This window comes from Coffea arabica, chromosome 3e (genome assembly GCF_036785885.1).
Source record: "Coffea arabica cultivar ET-39 chromosome 3e, Coffea Arabica ET-39 HiFi, whole genome shotgun sequence".
In the NCBI taxonomy this organism is placed as follows: Eukaryota; Viridiplantae; Streptophyta; class Magnoliopsida; order Gentianales; family Rubiaceae; genus Coffea; species Coffea arabica.
The window spans coordinates 26918447-26930614 of NC_092315.1; positions in this window are offsets into that span (position 1 = coordinate 26918447).

A 12168-nucleotide genomic window follows, 5' to 3' on the forward strand; every position below is an offset into this window, starting at 1 on the left:
TCCTGTTTCTTTGGAATCCTTGAGTATTGGAAACTCAGATTCCTGGTATATTCGAGTATTACCAAACTACTGTTTATGGAGAGCGGGCCCGGTGGGGGGTTGATTGGTGGACGGAGACTGGTGAAAGCGGTGTTCTACGGACTTTATATCCTGTAAATGCAAACGTTGATGGAGTGTCAATGGAACCGGTAATGATCAAGCTCAAGTGGATTTGGCTTTTAGAAGCCACCCGTATCCTTGAATTGAACTGTGATTTAACTGTTATTTTACTATACGGTGTTTATTTGGCTATTTTATGATCTTACATGGCTATGTGTTTACTTGTCTTATTTGGAACCTCACTGGGCGTTAGCTCACCCCACTCCCTTTGTTTTCCTTAACAGATCAGGAAGGAATTTGATCAAGAGCTTTCTTTGCTTTATTTTGATCGTACTTGCGTTTTGAGGTTGTAACCTTGTTTAAGCAGACTTGTAAGCTTAAATTCTTAAGTTTGACTTATGCTATGTAATTTTGAGTGTGGAGTGGTAAGTTGACATGTGATGATATATGTACTAGATTGGATCGTTGGATTGGTGATTATATGTTAATTAGGGTTTCAATTCCCTGTATCGAAAGATGTTTCCTCCGTTTCATTGATGATATTAGTTTTTTGAACGACTGAGTCCTGGCGAGAGTTGGGCAGACAGCCCGCTAATACCCTAGGGTTCGCCCTAGGGAGAGGTGTGGCTGTCACAATGTGGGCCACATTAGAAGTAGCTTGGCCCATTAGTCCTTATTACTAGTTAGTATTTAAGTAAGGAATTCGGCTGTAATGATCAGTTTTTTGATGATTAATAAAATTGCTTTGAGAGTTCTCTCAAAAGCTTCATTGAAGCATCCTTGAATATCTTAGAATCATTTCTTAGGTATTAAATTCGACTTATCAATCTAGGACCACGCTAGATTGTGGCGTTTTCTACCAATACCACGTGATCAACAGGTTTATTGATTCCGCTGCGTTCGTCGTGTCATCAACGTGAGTATCGCCTTCTAGATCTTAGCCTTTCTGTACGGGTTGCATCACAAGGTTGGTGCCATTCGTATCAATTACTAATTACGTTCACAAGAAACCTTTCAAATCATTCTTTTAAAATACTTGTATGATTGCCAACTCTAGTACAATTATCAAGGCCATAAGAATAGGGGTTGAAGTCCCTAATTTGAGTACGAAGAGAAGTACCATTAACCAAGGGAGTTATATGACCAAGTAAATGCATCAAGAGAGGTTTAACCTTCGGAAACCAAGATTGGAAATGAAAGTTCAAAGTTCCAAAGAGACCTTGTATTAAACCATGAAAACAAACTTAAAACAGTCCAACAATCACAAAGGAAGGTGGAAAGTTCTTAAAGGAGTAATTTTGTTGAAAACAAAAATGTTTCAAGTTTAGAGTGACACTATTTTGAAAAATCGTATCTCGAGTTCCGTAAGTCCAAAAATGAAAAACTTTGTACTGTTGGAAACTAGATCCAAAGTACTAAAAGTTCCTAGGAGATATTATTCCAAGATTCTAAACGAAAAGCATCCACTTTTCAGCTCAAAATTGCTGATTTAAACAAGTAAGACAGGATCAATCTTGGTTTTCGGCAATATTTAGAAACTCGGCAAAATTTACAGAAAGTGAATCATGCTCTGAAATTCATAGCACAATAAGAGAGTCAAACAAGGTTTCCAACACGATAAGCGGAACCAAATTCAGAGTTTTGAGTATCAAGATATAGCAGTTCAAAGTCGGTAAATTTTCACTACTAAAACAGTGAATTTCCAGATTTTAAAAGCCATCTTGGTAGCATCATTTGGATATCGAAACGTTATCAAAATAACACCAAATTTGGTACACTTAAACCACTATAGGTAGAATACCCCTGTATCAAATTTCACTCAAAAACTCAAGTGGAAAGGCAGTTAACAAAGCGACTAAAGTTCGTAAAATTCCCAAAGCAAATCTGCCATCTCACCCTTTTCTTTCTTTCCAAACATTTTGCACAATGAAATCAGTTCCAATTCGATTCGTTTTTGGAAACAAGATCCTTTAAACATTCAAAAAGTAATTGATGGTTGATTGAAATCAAAATTTTCGAAATAAAACACCCCACAACAAACTAGACCAGTCGGCCAGCAAGAAGGAAAAGCTTTCCAGTTTTCCAGTTTTATCGCACTTTCAAAATCAGGCCATATCTCACTCAATACAAGTTCAAATTACAAATGGTTGGTGGTGTTGGAAACTAGGTTCAAAATACTTCATTTCATCAGAAGAAAACATTTCCAAAATCAGTTCACAAGTAGTTCAAATTCAAGCCACAAGTTGCAGCCTCTTATGTCCATTCGAATGGAACAGGCAGACAGAACAGAACAGAACAGCCGACTTTACCAATTCACTGCAGTTCACTCAGATCGAACTAGCAAGTGATTTTTATACCGTTAGAAAGCTACGTATGTCTAGTTTCAAATGCCGCAAATGGCATTCGATTTTTACTTTTGTACAAAGAGATATGTTCAATCAAAGAAGCACTGTTTGGCAGCCCAGATTACTATTTCCAGGTTTCTTTCAATTTCGAAAATTCAAGTTTTGCCCAACCAAATCAAATGATTTTTGGACAACACTTTGTACACACAATATATCACATATAACCATCAATTTCACAGCAAAATAAGTACCAAAAATTCTAAATGAAAACAGAGCAACAATGGACAGAATTTCGGCCATCTTGTCTCTCACGGTTTTCTCTCTTTCTTTTCCTCTTCTAGTTTCTTCCATTAAAACTCATCACAAACACACTAACACACACATAAACATCATTGCAGCCCTCATATAACCAAGGTGGGAGTTCATAGAGCCCATTTCAACCAACCAAATTCAAGCAACAACAACAATAAGGAAGCTACAAGCTTCAAAACCAAGAAATGAAACAAGAAAGCAGGCGTTTTGGTGAGAGATGTTTATACCTTCAAAACCCATAAAGAAACCCTATATTTTTTGTGTGAGAACTCCTTAAAATAGCCCCTAACCAGCCGCCTCTCTCTTCCCTTCAAGCTAGAGCAAGAACCTAAGGAGTTTGATGGTTGGATGATGTTTTGCAAGCAAAATGGAAGCTAGAAGTGAGGAGTTCTCTTCTTCCCTTTCTTGTCTTGGGGGCTGGCCGAATGGAATGACAAAGAAAAGGGTTTGGTGGTCCAATTCTTGGAGAGCAAGAATGAAGAATTGTGTTGGAGAAGCTAACTTAAAGTTGGTGCACAAAATCAACCCTTAATAGTAACTCGATAGGGTTTCGTACTACCACTTTCTCTCTCGTTTGGTACACTTATACACTAATCTTCCAAGGTACCTCCTTTAATATGGTAATTATTCACCCTTAGTAGTCTAGTGTTAAATCCTCAAATCTCCAATTAGTCGTACCGGCGCGACTTTCGGGAAACTATTGACGCGCGCGCGGTAAAAGCTTAATTTTAACTAACTCACATCAAATCCCTCAATTAACTTTTCTTAGTCTATGACTGATCATTCTTAATTCCCTAAGATTATTGCACTCTCAAATTGAATATAGCCTCAAAAATGTGTACTCGTTATTTCTCGCTAAACGAGCAGTAGAAAAATTAATTTTGCTAACGGTAAAATTATAAAAGGGACATTTTTGCACACAAATAGATTTAAAACGGATGAAACAAATTATTTGGGATAAACGGGTGAATAAATAATTGAATAAGACAATAAAATAAAATAAAATAAGAAAATTTTTCAGGTCCTCACATCCTTCCCTCCTTAAAAAAGGAATTTCGTCCTCGAAATTCACACCTAGGATAACATCGTACCTCTTAATAGTTAGGCTTATCAAATCGATCAACAACTTACACTCTTTAACCCATATCTCATAATTTTCATTTGAACTTTGATCTCCAGGGCATTCTAACTTCCAAGTCATAGGGCAAACGATCACACTTTATCTATACCATTCATGAAACTAGGGTTTACACTAGAATAGTTGGCTCCAAGGTCAAATAAAACTCTAGTTAAATGATTCAATCTTGTAGTTCAAAACTTGAAAAGAAAGATATATTTTCAATAGAAGACTAGCCTTACCAAATTTTTTCGACTCAATTTGTCCAAAACCATTTACTCGCATTCGATTTTCAAAATCAACAATTTTAGTAATGACCGGGTTTCTTTTCTCCCAGACGACCAATCAAATTTTTGTCCAAATCAAGTCAATCATAACATGCGAGATATAATCGAGGGCTTTAATGTATTTTGGATATGTATGTGGCAGAATACGATTCAAAATCTCAAAATTAGAGTTAAAGATACAAACTTTTCTTCATGGTCCGGAACTAAATTTTCTTAGTAAGAAACTTCAAATAATGTTTTTGCCACAATTATCAATACATATATCAAATTCCTAAAATACATTTAAGAAGATTAACCATGCGACTCAACATGTGGATATTAAAACACACACTAAAACACATATACCAGTAACAACTCTAAAGAAAATAAAATCACTTGCACAAATAACATTATCACCGTACAAGTCAAACACAAACTAGAGTTCATCAAATCATAACACAAGTTACAGTCAAGTAAAGTACATACCAAGTCAAGGTCAGTAAACAAAAGTAAACAGGTGATTAACAAAAGTACATGCATCTCCAAGGTACAAACTCCTAAGTTCTACTCCTATCGTCCCATTACAAAAGATCAAAAGTAATGCTTCACTAGATTAATTGGAACTAGATGATTCTCGTTCCCCAACACTAGGATCCTCTGGGTCACGATCTTCTCCACCTCTCTTTCTTAATTATTGTGTCATCCTAACCAAACGATTATTGGTTTCCTGTAACTATTCACGTGAAATATCGATTCGTTCTTATTCCCCGCAAATGGAGATCTCAAGTCCTTAGCATTGCCCTCAACTCTTAAGTACTTGGGTACAAGAATCCTAAATAAGGTAATTCACAATTCGAGCCGGCCGGTCCCAGGAGTAAATCACCACATTTGAGATTCCTACCCAATATACATATCTAATTTTTCCCAAGTATCAAGATAAAGGGTTTATACCTATCACATTCATGATTCACAGCTTACGCTCTAGAAGAGTACTTAAGTCTTTACTCATTCACATAATAAGGACCATAACACCACTTGGCCAAAGCTCACCCCGCGCAGAGACCACGCGAAGTGGCTCTGATACCACCTTTGACGCCCCCACTTATCCCAAGGGCGAACCCAAGAGTATCTGTGGAACGCCTGCCCAACCCTTGTCGGGGCTCACTACGATACATAATTCAAAACTAGAAATATTTCGAATAATTTCAATATACATTTAAAGTACTCCAGAGCACAATTAGTTAACCCTCAAGCTTAAATACAACCCAAAAAAATATGTACTACAGTCATCTGCTATAATACAACTTCAAGTCTCCAAAAGAAAATGACTTAGTATTATTCGCGAGCACTCTCGGTCCTGAACCCTGTTAAGGAAAACAAAAGCGTGGAATGAGCTAAACAGCCCAGTGAGGTTCCAAAACACCTAAACAGTTCTAATAAATCAAGTAAATTAAGCATACACACATACGGTTCAAGGTGTCACATTAGCACATTCAAATGAGACATTTATCATTTTACAGAAATAAACACACATTAAAAGGATACGGTGTTCACGTGAAACTGTTTCGGTCAACTGCACCTTATAACTCCAATAATTTCCCCGGTTTGTCTAGCCATCGCCTTATCTCTCCAGTGGTAGCGAGTATACCGATACGATGGCCCAGGGTTCCAGCCTACCCGACCTAACCCAGTCCTGGCTCAAGCAGGTTAGTTACCAAGGGCAAGGCCCAGTTCAACTAAGAGCTTACAACATGCGCAAGTAATCAAATATACCAATAAACGGTAGAAATTCATGGTTAAACGGTTGAAATTTGTTATTTTAGTAGGTCGAGTGAGATAAAATACACACTCGCCTTAAAACATTGAAAATTTTCATAGGAGCAATTATAGGTAACACTTAACACTTAAACACACAAAAAATATTCGGTAAACATGTAGCAAAACAATTCAAGTCACAAACACCAACAAGGAACACTCACCAAATCAAAAGTGTAAAACAAGAGCGAGGCAAGATCAAACGGGTTCCTCGGGATCCTCTTGATCACCTGAGACATGTACAATTACAAATCACCTAGGCAATCAACCAAGGTCTAGTAGTATTCCCGCTACTCTCATTTAAGAGATAACGCGTTCAAATCGAATACAAATATCGCTTAATAAGTTAATCCATGAGGGTAGCATTTGAAAATATCTAAGAATATCTAAGAAAATATCTAAGAATATCTAAGAAAATATCTAAGTTAATCCGAGTCAAGTCATGTCCAAGATTCTCCAAGTTGAAAATTTAACAGATCTCTAAATTTTGGCACGAAAACCAAGAAAGATGGAGGATTAGTTTCTTGTCAAAATTCCCTAGTTGAATGCCCAAGTTTCAAGTATAAGTGAGCTTTCTCATTTTTCAAACTCATTTAGTTAAAGTCTAGTAAAACCGCCACCAACGGCTCACTAACTTCTTTAGCCACCAATTCAAGTTGTACCCGTAAATCGAGTAAAATTCTCAAGTTCTCTTTTAATAAAAGCCTCACTCAACGTCCATTTTCAACGATTAAATCGAGGGCGTATACTCAAGAGACTATGGCGATAGAAGCTTTGGTTTTCAAATAAGGAAGATAAACACATTTTTACTTGGAAGCTCGACTAAAACATTCCGAATATTACTAATTACGTTCACAAGAAACCTTTCAAATCATTCTTTTAAAATACTCGTATGATTGCCAACTCTAGTACAATTATCAAGGCCATAAGAATAGGGGTTAAAGTCCCTAATTTGAGTACGAAGAGAAGTACCATTAACCAAGGGAATTATATGACCAAGTAAATGCATCAAGAGAGGTTTAACCTTCGAAAACTAAGATTGGAAATAACAGTTCAAAGTTCCAAAGAGACCTTGTATTAAACCATGAAAACAAACTTAAAACAGTCCAACAATCACAAAGGAAGGTGGAAAGTTCTTAAAGGAGTAATTTGGTTGAAAACAAAAAATTTTCCAGTTTAGAGTGACGCTATTTTGAAAAATCGTATCTCGAGTTCCGTAAGTCCAAAAATGGAAAAATTTGTACCGTTGGAAACTAGATCCAAAGTACTAAAAGTTCCTAGAAAATATTTTTCCAAGATTCTAAACGGAAAGCATCCACTTTTCAGCTCAAAGTTGCTGATTTAAACAAGTAAGACAGGATCAGTCTTGGTTTTCGGCAATATTTAGAAACTCGGCATAATTTACAGAAAGGGAATCATGCTCTGAAATTCATAGCACAATAAGAGATTCAAACAAGGTTTCCAACACGATAAACAGAACTAAATTCGGAGTTTTGAGTATCAAGATATAGCAGTTCAAAGTCGGTAAATTTTCACTATTAAAACAGTGAATTTCCAGATTTTAAAAGCCATCTTTGTAGCATCATTTGGATGTCAAAAGGTTATCAAAATAACGCCAAATTTGGTACACTTAAACCTCTATATGTAGACTACCCCTGTATCAAATGTCACGCAAAAACTCAAGTGGAAAGGCAGTTAACAAAACAACTAAATTTCGTAAAATTTCCAAAGCAAATCTGCCATCTCACCCTTTTCTTTCTTTCCAAACATTTTGCACAATGAAATCAGTTCCAATTCGATTCATTTTTGGAACCAAGGTCCTTTAAACATTCAAAAAGTAATTGATGGTTGATTGACATCAAAATTTTTGAAATAAAACATCCCACAACAAACTAGACCAGTCGGCCAGCAAGAAGGAAAAGCTTTCCAGTTTTCCAGCTTTATCGTACTTTCAAAATCAGGCCATAACTCACTCAATACAAGTTCAAATTATGAATTGTTGGTGGCATTGGAAACTAAGTTCAAAATAATTCATTTTATCAGAAGAAAACATTTCTAAAATCAGTTCACAAGTAGTTCGAATTCAAGCCACAAGTTGCAGTCTCTCATGTCCATTTGAATGGAACAGGCAGACAGAACAGAACAGAACAGCCGACTTTACCAATTCACTACAGTTCACTCAGATCGAACGAGCAAGTGATTTTTATACCGTTAGAAAGCTACAGATGTTTAGTTTCAAATGCCACAAATGGCATTCGATTTTGACTTTTGTACAAAGAGATATGTTCAATCAAAGAAGCACTGTTTGGCAGCCTAGATTACCATTTCCAGGTTTCTTTCAATTTCGAAAATTCAAGTTTTGCTCAACCAAATCAAATGATTTTTGGACAACACTTTGTACACACAATATACCACATATAACCATCAATTTCACAGCAAAATAAGTACCAAAAATTAGAAATGAAAACAGAGCAACAATGAACAGAATTTCGGCCATCTTGCCCCTCACGATTTTCTCTCTTTCTTTTCCTCTTCTAGTTTCTTCCATTAAAACTCATCACAAACACACTAACACACATATAAACATCATGGAAGCTCTCATTTAGCCAAGGTGGGAGTTCATAGCGCTCACTTCAACCAACCAAATTCAAGCAACAACAACAATAAGGAAGCTACAAGCTTGAAAATCAAGAAATGAAACAAGAAAGCAAGAGTTTTGGTGAGAGATGTTTATACCTTCAAAACCCATGAAGAAACACTGTTTTTGGTGTGAGAACTCCTTAAAATAGCCCCTAACCAGCCGCTCCTCTCTTCCCTTCAAGCTAGAGCAAGAACCTAAGGAGTTTGATGGTTGGATGATGTTTTGCAAGCAAAATGGAAGCTAGAAGTGAGGAGTTCTCTTCTTCCCTTTCTTGTCTTGAGGGCTGGCCGAATGGAATGAGAGAGAGAAGGGTTTGGTGGTCCAATTCTTGGAGAGCAAGAATGAAGAATTGTGTTGGAGAAACTAACTTAAAGTTGATGCACAAAGTCAACCCTTAATAGTAACTCGATAGGGTTTCGTACTACCACTTTCTTTCTCGTTTGGTACACTTATGCACTAATCTTCCAAGGTACCTCCTTTAATATGGTAATTATTTACCCTTAGTAATCTAGTATTAATTCCTCAAATTTCCAATTAGTCATACCGGCGCGACTTTCGGGAAACTATTGACGCGCGCACGGTAAAAGCTTAATTTTAACTAACTCACATCTAATCCCTCAATTAACTTTTCTTAGTCTACGACTGATCATTCTTAATTCTCCATGATTATTGCACTCTCGAATCGAATATAGCCTCGAAAAATGTGTACTCGTTATTTTTCGCTAAACGAGCAGTAGAAAAATTAATTTTGCTAACGGAACGTTTTAAAATTATAAAAGGGACATTTTTGCATACAAATAGGCTTGAAACGGATGAAATAAATTATTTGGGGTAAACGGGTGAATAAATAATTAAATAAGGCAGTAAAATAAGATAAAATAAGAAAATTTTTCGGGTCCTCACACTTAATACCTACCCGGTTGACGGAGTGTCATCACGTGGAGGTATTGGATCAAGCCTTGGCAAAGCAAGTGAAAATCAGCTCCTGAAAACTCCCGTATCCTTATTGAGTGTGTTTTATTGTTATTGATGAATTACCTGAACTTTCTAGCTTTATTTCCTGTATAAGTGTTATTGTTACCTGAACTATGTGTTTGCATGATTTTTTTTCTTGGTCTCACTAAGCATTAGCTCACCCCATTAGTTTGTTTTCCTTAACAGGAGCTCGGAATAGAAAGATTTTGGAGAAGCCAACTTGATTACCTTTTATTTTGATTTTTGGATATAATCGATTAGTCGACCTATGGTGGTTGTATTTTGGGGAAAAGTTGATGTACTTTTGGGAACTCGTGATGTAAAACTTGAATGGTTAATTAAGGAAGCGACTTTTCTTCATTTTAGCTTTTATGATTGGTGGTATATCATTAAGTTTAAATTTGACTTGTATCGAGTCCTGGCATGAGTTAGGCAGGCGTTCCGTGGATACCCTTAGGTTCGCCCTAGGGAGAAGTGGGGGCGTCACAAGCAATACTCAAACGAAAATTCCAGCAACTTTGACACTAGAACAATATAAGGTACCTGACTTCTTCTTTTTTTTTTACTCTAATGATTCAAACACAAAACCAACGGACTCACGGATGAAACTTGGGCAAAAACAACACACGAAAATACTGAAACAAATCTGGAAAATTGTGGACAGCACACCAACAAGACGCAAAATAAAATTTGGACTTCACAAGAAACCCTTCCCACGATTAGACACAAAACCCTAATGACCTAGCAACGAAATTGATGGATAAAAACTGACTCAAAACAATAAAAACAAAGGGTATAACGTGATACCTCTAACTAGTTCTGATTACCAACTGATACAAACGTCGTCAACTTGTGACGAAACCCGCAAGAGACAAGCGCACAGGATCTAGAGGGACGGAACACGTTTGGACAATGGTGGAACCTTGACCCGTTAATCACGTAGCTAACAAACCTTGGTATAGTTTAGATGACGCCACAATCTAGTGCGATTCTAGATTGATAAGTCGAACTTGAAGATCCTAGGGAATTAATCTAAGAAATTCAAGTGAAGCTCACAAGAAGCCAATGAGAGAACTCTCAATTTTGTATTAAACGAAATCTGATTAATAACACAAATAATAGTCCTATTTATACTAATAACTAGGCGAGAAAACCAAGAGAGATTAGGCTTCAAGTGCGGCCCAACACCCTAGCTAATCCTCGGCCAAAAACTAGCAAGACTACTCGGACATCCTCAAGCTCACAACGAGCTCTTTATTCGGTCCTATGCTCAACATGAGCTTATTGATCTAGTCCAACAACCACTAATTAAATACTTAAACTCCAAATAACTAGTCGATTAACCACACCACTCCAATGAGGGCCATGGCCTTCAAGTATTGCTTCCTTCATCGAACAAGGCCTCTAACAAGATGACTTGCCCTCCAAACTCATGCGTAAGGCCTTCTATAGCTTTAGGTCTCCCAACTTGCTCTTGGACAGTCTTAATGAGAAGGTGTAGTGCATCCTTCATGCGTTTGGCACGTGCTCGTGTGACGGGACCTAGGGGAACCTTCACTTGTTCTACTTGCATAGTTTGAGCTGCACTCCCATTCGCATCATCGAGTCTAAAGTTGGGCAAACGAAACTAGAGAGCATGATAGAAGAAACCATTACTTTTCTCCTTGCTTTACACATGATTTTTGCTAAAATTTTAGCTCATATGTCACTACCAAGGTGGAATCAAGCAAACGTAAGTAACCTAAGTCCACACCAACCCAAAATCACCCTTCTAACATCACTCACAACACAAGAAAGAAAGTAACAAAAATTTCGGCAGCACCTCCCCTTATTTTCCTTAACTTTTCCTTCCAAACTCAACACGTATATACATAGCAATCCAGCCTCAATCACAACCACAAGTTATAGGCTATAAAGTACACTTGTTTAAGGCCACAAAACCATCCAAATTAGCCAATTATCTAGCTCAAAATCAACCACAATAAAGCTGGAAATTTGTAACCCTAAGCTGAAATTTACAACTACTAGCTGAAATTTTCTATAATCAAGCCAAAATAACATATAAAAGTTAGAAAATTCACATGGCAAAGCTACTAGATCATAGCCAAGCTCAAATCATCATATCAAAGCTGAAATTTCTCACTCAAAGCTGAAATTTTCCAACCACCACACAAACCATGAAATTTTCCATGAAAACTACCAAAATCAAGCCTTAAATCTACTCATATGCAAGTCATAAAAGAAAAGATGGTTTCTTGATGTAGTTACCTTGAAACTGTATGAAGAAATGGAAACCAAGAGCTTCTTTCTCCCAAATCTCTCCACCAAAGTCCGTAATCCTTCCTAAAGGTCACCTTTTATGTAGTAGTTTGCAAGATTAAGGTGAAAACTCAAGGATTCAAGCAAGATTGGAAGTTGGAAGTTGAAGTTTTTCCTCTCTTTCTCTATCAAAGTGGCCGGCCAAAGGAAGAGAAAAATGAAGGATTTTTGGGTCAAATTTTGTTTTATTAAAGGCTAAGAATGGTTGTAGTCAAAGTCAAAGCTCCAAGGCTTTGGGGACAAATGTTCTTCCAAGGTTAATCCTCATCTCTTTGTCTT